At 39.8% G+C, this 18,512-nt stretch overlaps 1 protein-coding gene across 1 annotated transcript in view; it reads right to left on the bottom strand.

The window, feature by feature from the left end:
* Positions 1–17,825, bottom strand: part of LOC120456531 (irregular chiasm C-roughest protein) — a 60,597-nt gene extending 42,772 nt beyond the window's left edge. Inside the window, exon 1 of the mRNA XM_039643404.2 lies at positions 17,810–17,825. The gene's annotated coding sequence lies outside the window, so the exon portion shown is untranslated. The remainder of the gene's footprint in view (positions 1–17,809) is intronic.
* Between the last annotated feature and the right edge of the window lie 687 nt (positions 17,826–18,512).

The raw sequence follows: 18,512 nt of genomic DNA, 5'->3' as shown, positions 1-18,512 counted from the left end.
GCACAGAGATGGTGAAACAGCGAAAGAAACTAACTGTTCTTTGGGGCGTTTGATGATGAGCCGATGGATGACGGCCGCAAAACAAAAAGGGGCAGGGACAACAGCAAAAAAATAAAATAAAACAAAATAAATAACGTTGACAGATGCTGAGAGATGCTAAATGACGATGAGGGGCCGTGTAATTGCTGTTAACTCCGGGGCATAATAACTTTATTAGGAAGTTCGGCTTGAACTTGCAGTAGCCGCCGCAATTGAGGGCAAATTTAAGTGCCCCCCAGAAAGAGGAAAACGAAAATCTAACCCATGGTAACTCGAATTTGATTGAAGATTCCGTTGTGAAATTTGGTGTGAAGACCAATTATGTACGTGGTCTTGTCGAATCGCAGCCTTATGAGAATACTATTACTCAATTTCTTGTATTATTGTTTGAAATATAAAGCATTAGAAACTTATATACTTAAAAAACAATATTTGCTAATAGATATTTCTTGTTGCTTTCGGTTTCACCAACTTGGCAGGCTGGCTTTTGGGCCATGTTTAAATGCCCTTTCCGGCTTGTCGAAGCTTATTGTTGTGTTGTGTATTTTTGTGTATTTTAATTAATTAAGATTTATAAGCGTCGGCCGAGCGCAATTCAGCGGAAATTCAAATGCAGAGACCGACCGCTTGTTTTTGGTCGTCTTCGGCCTCTTTGCGCTTTCTTCTTGTGCGAAAAATACCCAGCCCAAGCCCAAGACTCCCCACTTTTCGCCACGACTGGCCATGTATTTAATTTAATTGAATTTGCGCCGCCATCAACGAGACGACGGAACTTAACGAGCGAAACGTGGCTAAAACACTGCCCAACGGACGACCCCGTCTACGGTTACGGAATTACAGAGTTACGGGGTTACGAGGTTCCGGGGAAAAAGTGGAAACAGTGGTGGGGGAAAAAGTGCGGGGGTAATATGATAAAATGATTACACATCCGACTCGAGTTTGCACCGAGACATTGCTCATACGACACGTTGTTGCCGCCGCGCCCCGAGGGCAGGAAATCGTGTTTAGTCTTGAGCAGCAAGACCCCCCACTTAGCCCCTTTGTCCGACTTTCCCCGGAATACAGTGTACAGTACACTGTATATAGAAGCCATTGCGAGATGTTGTGTCCAATGCAATTATGAAAATTTACGAGTTTTTTGTTTCAACAGACAAAGTGCGTTGTTTTCCTCCTCTCACCAGCTTTATTTCGGTGAAAATAATTTACGATCTGCAAAAGTTTTCTCTCGACTTAATGCAGAAAAACATCACTGAATTAAGCTGGGAACGAATCGCAAGGCGAGTTTTAGATTCGCATTTCGCAAGGCATGGGTACGGAAAGTTGATGAGCATTATTACCAAGTATTTTTCGAATTTATTAAAAGCTATAAGCTATATTTAGTATTATTTTAAAGTTGATTAGGTAAATATACTCTTGAATTTGAATACATTTTCTCGAGCTCTATTTAAGAAAATGGCCAGCAAGCTGCTGAAATAATAAATGTAGTCACAGGCACCATCAATTGTCGGGAAACCGAAGATAGCCCCCGATTTGGCCATCGTTCAGGATATTTTCTGGCTTGCATGCCACAGACAATTTTCTCCTTCTTCTTCGCTTTGCAGTTAATAATTAATTATATAATTGCAGGCGGACGAAATGAAAGCGGAAAGGGAGGAAACAAAGACGAGCGCCGAACGTTAAATTCTCACGCTTGTCTTTCACTGGGGTTATTTTGAAATATTTATTATAATTATGGGTCAGGTGGTTGTCTATTCATAGGATCTGCGAAAATAATCGATATGCATGCGTGTGCCCGTCTGTAGTATTATTTTTGTGAATCCCCGTCTGTGTCTGACGAATTGCGTGGGCCCCAAAAGTTGACACTTGGGCAGGTGTAAAGACAAAAAGCTTAAATAAAGGGCTTTTCGTTGACAGAAAATGAGGGTAAAATATACTAAAGATATACGAATCCCGAATACCTTTGAAAATGTGTATATTTTTAAAACACATTGAGCTTAAAGTCGCTCTTTCAGATGTACCATTAAATTAAATACCGAGATTAAATGTCTTTCTCTGGACGATTCTGAGTATCATTCGTCACTAAATCCTTCCATCACACATGAAAACAGGTGGGTTGGCATACGAAAAAAATGGGGATGAGCATTTCGATGGGGACTTTGGAGGCGCTGACATTAACGAAAATGCTGGGCATCATTTCGACTTCAATTATGCGCAATCATTTTTCAAGTTGGCACGCGACAGAAATTAATAACTGAACGGTGCAACAGAGACAGACTGCGTGGGCGCGAAAGAGAGGGCACAAGTGCCATTTGCTAAATTGAAAGCAGAAGCTGATGGGGCTTTATAGACGGGGATTGGGATCTCTGGGCGGAATGTATGGGATGCAGATGGGTGATGATGGTGATGATGATGACGATGATGCCCAGTCAGACACAAAGTGGCAAATCAATTTCGTTGCACTTTGATTGTATGCAAATCTTCGCTGGGGGAGTCAGTCGAGTGCGAGTGCAAAAGAGATGGAAAGAGATGCGTTCTGCATGTTGCATGCAAATTAAGTGCAACACTTGTTGCCCCAGCACTCAGCCACCGCTCAGCTTTCAGTGTTTACACGGCGAAAAACAAACTTATGCGGTTTTCATTCAATTTTTTACATAACACATATTCTAGACCATTTTGCGTTGGTGAATTGTGGGCTTTCACATTTTTGCCGAGGCAAATCAAAACAATGTTTTACATCCAATTCAAACTAGAGCGAACAAAGAATGTGTTTTCTTCTGTTAAATAACAAATGGACAGAAAATTCGATAATTATTTCCGCAGTGCAGCATCACCATCAGCACTTTCCCATTGTGGGACAGGAAATGCAACCGAAGATTTGGCTGCAGCTCCTGCTTTTTGCTTTCTGTTCTTTGATGGCCCCTCAATTTGAGCAACAGGATGCGGTGCGATTACGCAGCCGAGCAGGTGAAAACATTGGAAAACTGCAAAGTTCAGCCGGAAAATGTCTGATTTTCTGTGAGTTAGCTGCGGCCAGATTTGTATCCCTATTTAGTGGGGCAATCGGTTGCACTTAAAGTCAGTTCACAAACGACACTATTCAAAAGAGAATACAAATAAAAACTTGTATTTTTTTGCTCAAGTCCGCAAAAAATCGTATCTCAAATATATATATATTCCAATTCCTATTGCCACAAGATGTGTCCCTATTGCTCATCTCAATTTGCAGCCAGCTGAACCCAAAAAGCCAATTACACTTTAGTCATAAATATCGATTGAATGACTGTATGGGTATACCGTAAACTATAGTAAATTATTTATGCCAAAAAACGGGGGGAAAAGAAATGAAAAGAAATTGGAATCAATTAAATCATAATATTTGCAGCGCAATAGCGACATGATCAATGGGTCGAAATCTTGTTGTGTCATTAATTGAGCAGGTGGAAAGGGGCATGGCACAGGGGAGTTCATCCAAACAACGGGAGGCATTTGCAAAAAGCCACATGAAAACCGCATGAAATCACATAAATTAAAATAACTCTATTAACCTGAACAAATTTATTATTTTGACCAACAGCTTTTTCCTTTTTGGGAGGTGGGTGTATATGCAGAGTGGACTGAAGAGGTGTGTGGGTTGGGGTCACTTGTATTCGGATTTGCTGTGACAATGAAACGCGTGACTTGGACAAAGAGAAACCAAAGGGGGCCATAATGGGAAATTTTGGGTGGGGCGATACATGGGGCATCCTGCCCCATTTTCAGTTGCCGCTTTTGTTATAGTTCGCCTCGTTTCATATCCCTGATTTTCGTTTTTTTCTTTGTTCTTTGCGGAGCAGCAAAATTTATTATCCTTACCGCCTGCTGTGGCACCTACCACCCCAAAATCCACCCGTTCAGAGGCAACCGTGCTCCACCACTCCCCCCTTAATTGTGCGCCATTTAAGCACCTGCTGTGCAGCCCCCTTTTTGGAGGAGCCCGACCCTCCACCACCCACAGCCACCCAACCGATTTTCCAGCACAGAAAACCTCACATGTCCATACATCATTGGGCCGCAAAATGTTTATGACCCTTATGGCATGGCATGCCATGGTTATAACTCCCTTACGCCCATGTAACCCCCTCGAAAAAGCGCCCCCAACGAGCATTTAATAGTTTTGGCGCGGCATTTTCTCGTAATGCTTTATTTATTTTTAATCATAGAACAAATACGAGTCACCCCTTCCCCACCAAAAATATATATGGGTGCATATACAGCTGGCAAAAATATGGCCCATCATTTGTTCAACGATATGTGCAAACAATTGGCGCATTAAAGCCAAAAGCGGAAAATAAATTCCCATTTAATTGAATGGAACAAACAACTGGCAATGGTTAATAAATAGAATAATGACTTGGGATCTTGAACTATATAAGCTCCCAAAATAAATAAACTTTAATTGAGTTGGGCGAAAAAGACGACTTCAGAGTCGCAGTTTCCTAATGAAAATGGCAAGCAATTGAAATGGAAAGAGACTAGGAATGAAGAGAAAAATGTATGCCACTATTTGGATTGGCTTTTTAAGTGGTTTGTTTGTCAATAATAAATTAACTTTATTATTTAGTTGCCTTAAAATAAAATACTTGTACGCATTGAATTGACATTAAGAAAATAACTCAAGTGAACGGCTTCTATCTCTTAAAGCGAATTTCTCATCCCCTCGCATTTCAAATAGTTGTACAACTTCATGAATTAAGCTGCTTTTAAACTTTATTACAATAATTTATTGGCTTGCGTTTGACTCAATTGGGATCAAATTGATGTTCGAGTCTGAACGGATTTCGTAAGGTATTAGGCCAACTTTTTTGGGCCTCCGGGGACTCAGCCGTCACTTCTTGATTCATCGTCGCATTTTTCGATTGAGGAGTCTCGTTTTGTTTTCTACTTTCCGGTTAAAAGAACTCAGTTGTGGCTTAAAGCCGCAGGCGCTTCGTCGATTTGAAGGCCATGTAATAATTATTACTGTTGTCATTCTTGTTCTTTGGTTTGTAGTATTTAAATGGTCATTTGATAGGAGTGACCACTGTATCTTGGGGTTCGGAGTGAAGGCAATTAATCAATCATTTTTAATAATTTCATTTTTTTCTGATGAGGAGGAATTTTACTAAGAAAGCCTGTAGCACGAATATGTCATATCTAGACTCTTTAATGGCTGTGTAAATGGAAGTTGGTTAACCGGCAAATCAGCAGGTTTTGTTTTTAATAGATGTTTTTAGTGAAAGATATTCAAAGCCAGTGAATGTTCTAAAAATCAATCTTATACAATTATACCCCTGAGTAACACTGTATATAATGTATAATTGGGCTCGCAGAATGGGCAATAATTTACCCTAATTAAAGATAAGTTCCGATTATTCATCTCACATATTTGCCGAAATATTCGTTTTATTAAGATCTCGACTGTGAAATCGTTTACGAACTTTGCTAAGGTCAATGCAGAAAATGCCGAGGAAAATTCATGTCAATTTTCAGCAGCACTTGTCGATTTGGCTGATATACTAATGATATAAATCATAGATCCCAATCAATGCGTGATTTGTAATCCGAACGATAAAAGGCTTCCAAAGCAGCTTAAATGGGCAACCTTTCGAGGGTTTTAAAAGCCACAATAGAGGGTTGGCATGACACCTCGGGCAACTAGCAACAGACAAAAGGCAAAATGCAAAAGGAAAACGAGCCGAAGTGAAACCGAAACCCATTTTCCGGAAAAGCGGAAAACACACCATGCCATCCAGCCCATATTCAGCGCCTCTTCCGTCGCCATAGTCACACGTTAAAGCCGCGAACTGCACAGCTGCCCGGTTTTCTCGCCTATTTTTTATGATTTCCACACTTCCAATTGCCATTATCATTTTCTGGCTGCTCCGTTTTTGTTTGTTTTTTTTTTGTGATTTTTTTTCTGTTGCTTTCTAATTAAGCAATCAGTTTTTTTTGCTGTCGCAATTTCCCGCTTATGTGGAGCATATTAACCCATTATGCCATCAACAGGTGATTTTAAAATAACATAAACCCCTGACAACACGAAAAAAAGTAAATAATGAATGGTCATGTATGTGTAATAAGCCTTGAGAATATACGTTGCTTATCTTCTATTTTTTGTATGTGATTAGGTAATTTTACAGCTGTTACAGTGGGTTAATGAGGCACTTTATCGTTTGAGGCTGCTAAAATTCTGTCGCAAGCTTTCCCATTCATGATTTTTGGCATATTTGATCGGCACTTCTTGGCGGACTTAATTTCTGTTCCGCCGCTATGTCGCTGAACTTTGATGGGGGAGCCAAAAGTGGAGGTCTTTCACACACTCAAGTTTTAATCACAACTTCCTATATGAATTCATATATTTGTCTCTGGTCCGACGTTGGCTATTATTTTTAGTTTATGTCTTGGCTGGCCGAGTGTTTTTTTTTTCCTCTACACTTTTCTGTCTGATTTGCTAGCGTGGGAAAAAGCTATAGCCGTTTTCGACTCATGGGTGGGGCAAAAACATGAGGAGTATTGTTTTTTCTTCTGTTTTTTATTGTCAATTAATGTTTTTATCAATATTTTTGTCAAGTGCATCCGTGAGTGTGTTGCCTGTGGGGGGAATTGGGAAATTTTGGGGATTATGTTCGGTTTTGCGATCCGTGAGCTTTGAGCGTGGCGTTCTAAATTTCAGCGGTATTGCCCCCATAAAGGGGCAGCAATTGGCACGCATAATTCATGTAAATCGGGAAATCGCGCTTGACAATGGCCGGCGGGCCAGCCACGCCCCCTGTGACCGACCACACACTGGCCGCCCCGATTAACCCCCAAACGGGCAGCACCTAATGCGCATAAATTTGAGCATCTTTATGCGCTTGACTGCTGTCCGCTGATTGCTGCCGGCGAACAAAACTAAACACTTTTAAGCCCATAAATTTTGGCATCACAAAAGACCCGAGCAAATCAAAACAGGCGCGAAAGAGAGGCAAGAACTCATTTGAATATTGATATGATTTCGATTTGGTCTCGGGGCCTCTGCATTAATTAAGAGCCCCGAAATTAGCGCTCGTGTTGAGCGCGTGCGCAAAGCAAGTTATCTGCATGTGATATGCATATATACTCGTACACATACTCGTATATGTATATCTGACCGATCCCATCCGATGTATATGACCCTGTCTGCCGCCTGACAACTCCCCATTAATCCTCCATCGATTTGTGATCTATTTGCATGGAACTTTATCCATCGATGATCACGAAAAAAAAATGCCTTTGGCCGAAATTCACGAAACGAGATTTATGGCTCGATTTGGCAAGATCAGAACGGAGAAAGGTCGGAAAAGTTGGCGAAATTCTTAACAAATTTAACATCTTCGATCAAACAGAAAATCAACTAGAATAGAATGGATAACATTTAATTCATCTCGAAATTGGTTTCCAAATTTTAAAAATTAGCATTCGCTTTGATTTTTTTTTTTTTGTTGTGGATTTCGGTAGCAGTCTATATTTCAATTATTTATTCCGTCGGCATATTTAGTATAAAATCTTTTCCACATTTAAGTTTTTTATTTACGATTCATGCATTTTCTGGGATAACGAATTTTTTTGGTAGCCCAACGCTTGTGGCCTAATCCCAGTTTGAGCCCCAGCTAGCTTTTAAATCGGCTGGAATGGGTTGAGAGTGCGCGTTACAGAGTGCGGTTATGATTTGATCGGATTTTGTTCATGTCGCCTGTCGGCTTTAGACATCAAATGGGTGGTGTGAAAACAGAGATAAAGATATTCGAGTTGTTTGCCAATAAATTCTATTTTCGTTCAGACAGCGCAGCCAAAACATCTATTCGTTTATGTAGATTTTGTTTTGGTTATTTCTATTTGACTTTTATTGATGGCGGGGCTGGCTAATGTTCATTAAACACTTCCGCCTCTGATGCTGTCTGAATAAACTCTCCGAAAAAAATTCAACAAAAGCTTTGCATGCTAACATCATTTGTTCCCCCAAGAGAAGCATGGAAACAAAGAACACGATGTTCAGGAAATAGGGAAATCTAGTGTAAGAAATAGGAAAATGGAATGCCCTTACCAAAGATGGATAAGGTTTAATAAGGTATATGAATTTATTTAGGTCTTATCTCCTTGGTGTCATAAATATTACATTTTGGTATTTGGTAGTATATAAAATGTACGAGCAATTATCTTAATAAATATCAACGAAGATATTTCAGATATCTTACCAAAACTAATGTCTCTGTTCGGCAGGGTAGTCAATAAAATGAAAGCGCAAATCTGCGAGAAACAAAAGCGTGGAGTTAGAGAAGTCCACTGAAAAAAATAAAAATCGACGATGAGAGTGGCTGGCAATTGGGCATAAATTTCAGGCACAATTACGCCGCAATCAACTTAATTACTTTGAATAATTAAAGACACAGATGATGGAAATAAAGGTCTCGTGCAAGAGAGGCGCCATCCCGAAAAAAATACGAATGCGATCCGTTTCTCGATTCCTTTTTTATTATTACGATTTGGAATTGGAAACGGTAGAAATGTAAACAGTTGGGCTGTGGGCGTGACCAAGGAGCCACTATATAGTCAAACAAAGACGGGGTCTCAAAAAGAGATCAATGAATGGAAGTGAATGAATTAATCAGGGGACGGGGATAAACTCTCAATGGAAGCAGACAAAAAAGAAAAACATACCAAATAAAGCAGCAGCAGCAAGAGTTGGGGCAGTGCTCCCTTTTGTAGCCTGCCAATTTGCCTCATTGTAGTTGCTAAATTTAAATGAATATGAATGCAAATGAAAAGCGGCAGCTCAATTCCCATTCAAAGGCCTAAATACAATGGAGAAGAAGCCCATTTAACTAATAATTACCATGTTTTGTTCCATTTCTCTAAATGGGCGGAGCTGGGATCTGCTGCCGTTGGAATAGGGTCGCGAGATTATGTAAGTGGGGTTTTTTTTTTCTCTTTTTCTTTGGCCCCGGCATGAATGACAAAGAAAGAGTCACGAGGTCAACAGCCGCCCAAGAAATCGCTGGAGATTCGAATCCGAAATGTGTGGAAATTTGAAAACAGCTGACAATGAAGTCACAAATACAATTGGCCATCTTGCAATTGGCCAAACTCTCGCTTCACATTGCCTGAATACCAAACTACAGTCAAAAACCTTCTGCCAGCAATATTGATCTTGAAAACTGCGAATATTAATTACATAGAAATACCACAAATTTCAAATCTCGTATGCACATTAGTTTAGTTTATTGGGTGAGTTTGTTTGAGGAGCCACGTAATCACCACTCGGGAATTGATAGCCCAGTTGGCAAATAACAGCCTACGAAGATCCCACCAATGGTCGGACAATTTTCAGGAATGATCAATGGCACTTACCATAAGTCCCGGTGATAATCACCTACAATCTCGGCGTAATTTCTATCGGACGCTCTCCGGGGAAATGGAAAATGGAAAAATCCGAGTCGACGGCAGCGCAGACAGGGCAAAAAAGAAAAAAAAAAAAAAAACTAAAACAAAAGCAGAAACAATCTCGGTAACAACAGTTACTCAACTTGGCTAACTGCCGACTGTCAGTTGGCCAAAAACACTCGGCCAGTCAGTCAATCAATCAGCGTTCAGCTGATTTTTCTCACAATAATTTGTAGACCGCTAGGCTTTGTCAGAGACACCTGTGCTGTGCCTTTTCCCATTTTCCGCTTTTCCGAGAGATATCTTTGCTACGTGGAGTGGTCTCGAACGGTGGCCAAATACGAACACTGCAAACGGGGGCTGGGTTGTTTATAAATCTGTACAGCAACTTTCCAGTTAAGCAGGTACACTTGCAGAAAAAATACACATACCTATTGACAGGATAAATCACGGTATGTATTCATTTCCATTCTATGAAATCTATGTAAATATATAAATTGCATTTTATGTTGATATATTATTATAATAATTTTTGTTGTAGCAAAAGGTTTAAATATATGTAATTTTTGCCAAGTGGGTCACTTTCCTAGTCCAGGTCCGAGCCTGCGACTCAGTAGATGGAGCCACACCTGAGTGAGATCCGAGTTGGGATCTATCTATACTGTACGCCATGGGAACGGCCTACGCTCCATATATGACCACGTAATAGTTCTATTAGTTGCCTGTTGGCGCGTCTTTGGTTGCAGCTAATCTCCAGCGCTACCAAGTTTGGTAGCTCCACCGCCTGGCCCCTGCCAAAGATCCCCGCCAGTTCCATGAGAACTGGATGGACGAGAACCGGATGGCGCTAGAAAAACGGTAAGGAAAGGTTGCCGTCCATGCAGTTTTGAACTACAAGTTACCCAACTACTTTATTATAATCATTTTGAAAATGTTCGTGTAGCACTTATAACTTTTCGATTCAATTCAATATTTCAGCTAGTTGAATTGTAAGAAAAAGTTTATTTGAAAATTATTTGTATTTGGACACTGTTTTTGGAGCCTATATCCCCCTGAATTACACAGTATTATTAAAAGAATTACACCAACAGCAAGTTTATCGTATCGTATATTTTTGGCCTGAATAGTTTATTGCTGGCGCCTCGAAGACGTTGCCCAATTTGGTTTGGACGAATAACCGGTTGGACTTTGGATTTCTGCGCCGTTTTTGAACTGACTGCGTTTATGGGCCACAAAGGCCGATTTTTAATTAAAAACGGAAATATTTCAAATCACGGCGAGTAGAGTATATTATTGGTTGACAGGTAGACAAAACACAAAGGCCATAATTTGAGCTGCTTTGACAACCACACCAAATTATGGTTAGAATAGCGAAATATATATTTCACAAAACTGCGAGCTTAAATGCGCTGGTGTGCTACTTTCAAATTGTTATGTTTCGTAACATTTATGATAGTATTAAGGGTCTTTTATACAAATGCAGTTTAATAAAAACGAAACATTTAATACATTTGTGTGTAACTACAGTTTAATGTCAAAATGATTGATACACCATCATACTGATTAATGAAGCAATTAAATTCACAAAACCGATCACCAAACAAATGGGTTACCCATAAAACTCGTCCTATTGAACCCATCTGGAGTAAATCAACCCCAAAATTCCAGGCCACAACCCATATTGGTTTATCTATTCGCCTTTTGTCCCCATATCCCATATCCAATCATTCATCCATCAGTTTTCATTGCCTCTACGCATTTACGATTTTACAATTTTTCGAACATTTACGAATTTCAAACTTTATGGCACCTGCCTGGAATCGGCTCCACCTCGTAACATCTTTTGTTTGGGGGCAAGTCCCTTTACCCATTCCCCCCCTGAAAATGGAGTTGTCGCTGCGTTTTATGGCCACTTTATCGCACTTTCCCATAAAACTGTCAAATTTTCTACAAATGAAATGCATTTGACAAACGGTCCGCTCATTGTTTAAGTTGCTTTCAATCCTATCCAGAAAAGCCAGAAAATTGGGGCTGCTATATGATTATGACTTAGCCCACGCATTTTCCAAGTCGACTTGCACTGATAAGCTTGTGAAGTTGAGCTTGAAAGCTTGGGAAATAACGGAGTTGGAATTGAAATAAAGTAAAGTTATTGTGAGTTGTTATTATAATAAGCACATGTTTTAAATGCACATTCCATTACGACTTTCAATTTGCATGAAAAATATAAAATGAAGCTATATTTAATGGCTGCCAATGGGAATTGGAGTGCAGTCGTGCAATTGATCCATCATTTTTAGAAGATGGCAATTTATGGTCACTATTTATAGCAATATGGCTATCGATTACGTGCAAGGGCGATGCCAAAGCTTGACAATCCCGGCCCACAGTTCATGTCAGCCATCAACTCGTCACTTCACAGATGTACAGACAGTAGTTTACATGCAAGATGACATTGTTGAGAACAAAACACATTATTATTTGCAAGCCATATTAAAGTAGTAGCTCACTCAACTCTCTTTAAATGTATATTTAATAATATATCTTTAAATTAATATATTTGCATAATTAAATTAATGTGTTTACATACAATTTCATCAGTACCACATCCACTTCCACTTCTACTTCCACCTGGCCACCATGACAGTCGTTCTCATCTGCACATAGATACTCACACAGACACACTCACATAAAGGCACACACTGCGATAAATACTATACAATTCTACAAAAGCCTTTGTGCAGTTTTAGGGCTACGCGCCGCAAAAACCGCAAGAAATCAATTCCAAGAAATTGTTTGTCTTCCGCTGCCGCTTCGAGATCATACAGATACAAGCTAAGATACAGTATACCATCGACAAAAGCTACCTCTCTCAAAAATGGCAAACAAAATAAATTTGTAACTCCAAAGGAAGTCAATGCTTACGAATCAATAGATATTGATTAACTTTAAATTCACTTTAAGTTTCAGCCTTTCGTGTGGTGCTGCTTGAAATTACTCAAGTACCAGTTTTCACAGTACCAAAAGATATGAATGAAGAGACGGATACACATGCTCCGTATGCTCCGGGTGATACAAAAAATAAATCGGTTGCATTTAGCACGCTTCTTTTGATAGCTTCCAATAGGGTGTCCGTTTGGATACTCTTGAATTTTCGAGACGTCCGAGTGGCTTTATTATTGATGGACGATGCGCACGACATGAGGTGCGGATGGCTCATCTTTTTGCCATTTCTTTTTTCCAACATTTCCCCATTTTCGTCTTTAATTGTTCTTTCTTTTGATAGTTTATCATAAAAAAATAGCGGCGAAAGGAAGTGAAAATCGGACATACATCTACACATGTGAGTGTAAAGAAAAGCGAAGCCAAATCAAATGTTTATTGGGTGTGAAAATTGAAGGCGTGACATTAACCCTATTTCGCCGACACCTCTCAACTTTTCTAATGACAATATTTTTCTCGCTTAAAGTTTCGACGAATAAAGAATCAGCTTGTAAAAGGTACATCAAGTGTGGGTCATGTATATTGTTATGAATACTAAATAAATTCGTCACAATATTCAAATAACTTAAATTATGCTCTCAAATGTAGTAGAGTTTGGAGAAATATTCGCCCCTATGACTAGCATTTTTGATTAAAATAGGAGAGCACAAACACACTGCCATACGTCCTTCCCTGCAAAAGGAGGACCTCTCTTGGCCTCCGGAATTCCTTCCTGGTCAGCGCAAACTAATTAAAAACAAGCGTTCGCTCCACTTGAGCATCATGTTAAAATACCTGTATACAGGTGAAATGGAAGGGAGACGGAAAATGGGCGCAGTAGCAGATAGCACACACATATACTACATGGTATGTACTACTATACTACTACTAGTACATGTATATATACAGGCCACCTTCAGATAGAGGTGGCCATGGTAGGTAGGTAGGCCACGGAGTCGGGTCGGGTAACAAATGAGTCTGGGGCTCCAGTCAGCTTTTTATAATTACCTCAGACGAAAGACGCTGCAGGGGAAAAATGGCCAAAAGAGGGCCAAAGGGGAGCGGGAAAACATTATAGAAATTGGAAACAAAATCGCATTGCTCATACGTCACATTGACACCACGAAAATTGGTCGGAAAATGATCAAGATGGAACAAAGGAAATAGGGTCTGTTGTCTAATTAATATTGTATATTTAATTTAAACTAAGACGAACCCTACTTTGCATTTAAGCTGATTGGCGCGCTCTTGTGTGAGCTATTATAGAACAGGGCAATTTAAATAAGTTTTTCTTATAGCAAAGGCTTGACACATTCATGGTTTCAATTAGTTTTCTTCTTTGGTTTCAATACTATATTTATATATACAATTTTTTTATGTACATGTGATAAATGTTCGCATATAGGCTATTCGCCAGCAAATATATTCGTGGCCTCATCTGAAGGATGCGGAAGGAAGAGACTAGTGGCTCAGTTCATCTGGTAGTCAAGAGGCCTGTTGTAACCATTACTTCATCTCCTGCTCGGTTGTCCGACTGCGGCTAATTCAGACTGCCGTCACTCACAACAGAAGTCAGTTGGGGTCATTCGTCACCCACTCGACCAGCCAGCGTTCCCTACTATGCGGTGCAATTTTTGTCTGACTCGGCTAAATACTCGTACTTCATTTATTTTATGAATAAAACCGAAACAACGGGGCCAACACGAGTACGGCAAGACAAAAGGGCGGTGATGCAAGGGCCTCGAGGCCTGCCTGCACCACCCACTCACCCACTCGAGGAGGACACACAGTCACCCCAAAATACACCTACCCACCCATACAAGCACTCGACACACAGGCTGAAGTGTTGGGCAGGACGACGACTTCCTGTTTATCTGTCAAGACTGCATCACTGTCTCGGCTCCGGATGGAGTTGCCTGAATCCCGATTCCAGATGCCAGACTATCCAGAGAGAGTATGAAATTCACTGGGAAAAATAAATACTACAAGCTCTGAAGAATGTGCTGCAGCGAAAGTCTCATTGACAGCATCGAAATCTATTTGGGTTTGCAAAAGCAAAGCTTAAAGTCAGCATTACTTTCCAGCTATTTGCATCTCACATCCGCTTGCACATTATCGATGCTGAACTGGGTTTTCTGCCGTGTATTCGGATATTTTTGCAAGTGGCGTCCGTGCATGCTGAAGCATCCACTTTGGTGCCATTCACATGGCGAGGCAAAGACGCCCTGAAGGGGTTATCCTCCGACATCGCCTCGCCTGCTGCGGTTAAGCGTTTTATATTCCCTGCCCAGAATCCCCAGGAAGACGAGAACATGGATGGTGGACGTGGATGCGGATGAGGATGAGTACGAGGATGAGAATGAAAATGAGGCAGGTCTACAACCTGAGCTGCGGCTAGGGCTTCTTGCGGCTTAGAAATTCCTTCGTTTATATATTTTTAATAAATTTTAATACTGAAATTGTAGACGTCAGCCACCCCTTCTACTTCAGCTTTATGGGGTTTCTTTCGCTGCGTTTGCCGCAGAATTATAATTTTTATGCCATACACTTAAAGATAAGATTACAAATAATTCATAATTGGGTTCATGCAAAACAGCACGGCGAGGAAAGGCAACACCATCACCACTACCATCACCATCACCACCCAGCTAACAACAATGGACTTGGAGCTTGGGCAAAAAAAGGGGGTTGGCTTATTGTTAGTTGGCTCAGCATGGCTGAAAGGCTGTGGAGTCAACTCAATTATTAACCCGAGAAGCGTCTTGCAGGATTTGAAATATGACTGAGGGCTGTCGAGGGTTACGCAATCACGAACAGAAGGTGCAGGGGACCTTCCCCTTCTTTAGACTTATAAAACACTCGATTATAAGTCATGCTTGTTCCGAACTTAGAGTTACAGGTTATGGTAGTTATGGTATCGTCATAATTAACCAGAATGGAATTGAGATCGAGCTAGGAATAAATTGTCGAAATAATCTTTTAATCTGATATTCTATTTAACAATTGATATAGGTGTTACCACGGCTGCATCTCATTTCTGTCAATCTATCCAGCCTTTGCGGCCTTGCTATTTCGAATCAGGGATATTAACACCTTTAATGAGTGCAACTGTGAAAGTACGGAAGTGTGGGTGCAATGAGGCGGTTTAAAGTCAAAATTAATAAGCACACCCATGGCAAAGCGGCAGCTGCGCCAGGAAGTATGCAAGCCAAAGTGCTGAATGCTTTTTGTTGCTGCCGCTGCTGCTGCTGTCGCTGTTCTTTTGCATAAATATGAATAAATTAAAATCAGAATCAACATTTTGATATGCGCATGAAACCCATTTCACCGCCGCCCCTCTGAAAGCTGCCATGAACCCGGAGAACTGACCATGTCCGGCTTTTGCGGCTCTCCGGACGTACGAGCAAAAAAAATTAAAATGAAAAAAAAAATTTAAAGGGATGGGGCGATACAGAAATTAAGGCGAAGGTGGGTGTGCGAGTGCGAGTGGGGGCCATTTTGTGGCCAGCAATTAAAAATGGCGCGCTGTTGCACATTTAATTATTGGGAATCGGCTTTCGGGTAATCATTGTTAATGGCAACTACGCTGCATTTAATCTTAACGTTGTTGCTGGTCGCCACTGATGTTATTATTGCTGTTGTTGTTGTTATTGTTTGTGCAGCCAATCGCCTTTAAGTTGAATACATATTTGCACACATATCTGACCGATATATTGGCACGAATGTATGTATGTATGTATACATATGGAATATACACATATGTACATATAAAGATTTTTCATAATTTCGTCGTTTCGCTGCCATGTCGCTGCTCAAGCAGAAATTTCCAATTAAATGCAATAGCATTAAATAATATGTGCCATAGCCATAGCCATCCATAGCCTCATACTCGCCGCACAGGGGCTATTTTATTTTTAATCAATTCGATATTCATACACACACGTCGGGTAAAAATATTTAAATTAAAAAAATATGAGAACAGAAACAAAGCGGAAAGTAGCGAAAATAAAACAGGGAAAAGTGGAAACAAGTCAATAAAGATGCATAAATAAATATAAAAAGGGCAACACAGTGGAATCCATGGAGGTATAAACATAGGTCGTATAAAACATGTCGGCTACCTTTTGTACACCAAATGTAAGCTAATATAATTGGTAATTCATAGATAGAATAAGAGCTATATATACTAATTGTTGTTGAGTAATAAAAATCTATCAAACCTTTGACCACTGTGCTCTCAGGGTAAATTTTATTTATCCAACACTTACACCACTCTCGGTAACTCGTTGCCATCGTAATTGTCAAAAATTTGCAAATTTACTTGTAAAAGCCATTTAAAATATTTATACTTGAAAACGGCATCAAAAACGGAAGAGACTGGAGGGAAAACCGTTTACGCGGTGTATGAGCAATCTGGCAAGATATTGAGTAATATGTGCATACAACTACGAAAGGAGAGCTGTCATGCAATTGATGCAATTTCAGCCTTAACAGAAATAATTATTCATACGCGTATTCAATTGCGTTTGAGTATCATCGGAAATACGGAAACTGACGTGGGAAAATAAATATGAGATGAAAAGCTCCCGGTTACAAACACATCAGTATCATAACTTGATTAAGAAAATAAAAATAAAGCGAAGGAAATTGTTAACCTTTAACTATAAAGTTGAAGGTGAAAGAGCCATCTTAACTTTAAGTTCGAGTTATTTGTGCACCCTATTTTGCAGTTTTCTTTGAGTAGGGATTAAAGTTTTGGGCTCGAAATTTAAAACCAAATCATAAAGATACGCCAAAAACGCTAACCCCAAAAAAGAAAAAATCCTGAAAAACTCAAAACCAAAAGGAGAGCGTAAAATTAAAAAAAAAAAAAAACAGTACAAAAACAGGGGTCTCAAGGATGACGAGGCTACGAGGATAAAGTTGCAACAGACCAGAATAAGGAGCAAAAAAGAAGACTGATTTCTCCATTGCGGTTTGGCAGGGAAAAACGAAGGGCGAAAAGCAAAAAAGAGGGTAAAAATATAGAGGGGCTGCTGTTCAAATATTTTTAATAACAGCAGCCGATCCCAAGCTGCATAAATAACATCGAAATATGAAGCCGCCGAATCCTTCGTCCTTGGCCGGCGTCTTTGGGCCATTAAGGTATTACATTGCTTATTGCAGTTCAGGCCAACTTGAGGCCCTAATAACGCAAAAATTACGGACAAAAATATGTACAGAGGTTTCATAAAATTTAACGAAGTGGAAATACCCTTAGCTAATTAACTAAAAATTCCAAGAAACTATTTTCTTATATGTATTTTATCTTATATTAAATCTACACATCTATATGTATTTTCAGAGCGTACGTTTAAAAGATTTAACTTACCTCGGTTAATCACTCGGTAAATCCTTAGGAAGACACCTGCAATATAAAATAAGTATAGGTTATTAAAACAAAAATAAAAATTAAGGGAAACGAAATATTAAGAACTGCATTTAAATGAGCATCTACAAAAAAATCAAACTTATAAAACAGTAAAGTGTCAGATTCTTAAACCGGTTTGACTGGGACTCGCAGCTTTCATATTTCTGGCCCATCAGAACTGTCAGGCTCCGAAAGCAACAAACACGTGTCTTTCCGTAAAAAACGGGGACCATATCGTGCTCCCTTTTTTTGCAGATACAGCCCAGTAAAACTGAACTGGATATACTCGTTGCTTTTATGTTTCAATATGTACAGCAAATATGTGAGGAATAATATTAATAAATAATAAATAATAAACATAATACAACAGTTACGTTATTAAAACAACAATGCTTGAAAGATATTTTTATTCCGACCCCATTTCCATTTGCCTGCTTTTTGCCTGCGACATCGAACTGACACGCCCCATGGTTTATTGCCGCCTATCTTGTGAGGATTCCTGGTTCGAAGCCCTATTTTTGTGTACTTTTTACTACTGGCATATATATGTATTTTACAGTTGGCGACCTGCAAAACTGTGCAGCCAATCAATATCTAAATTTAAGCAACATTCTGGCTTTGTTTTTCTTTAAATTCCGCAGTTCTGTTTTTGTTTAAATACCAT

Source organism: Drosophila santomea, chromosome X (genome assembly GCF_016746245.2).
Source record: "Drosophila santomea strain STO CAGO 1482 chromosome X, Prin_Dsan_1.1, whole genome shotgun sequence".
Lineage (NCBI taxonomy): Eukaryota > Metazoa > Arthropoda > Insecta > Diptera > Drosophilidae > Drosophila > Drosophila santomea.
This window is presented reverse-complemented; position numbering and strand designations above follow the sequence as displayed.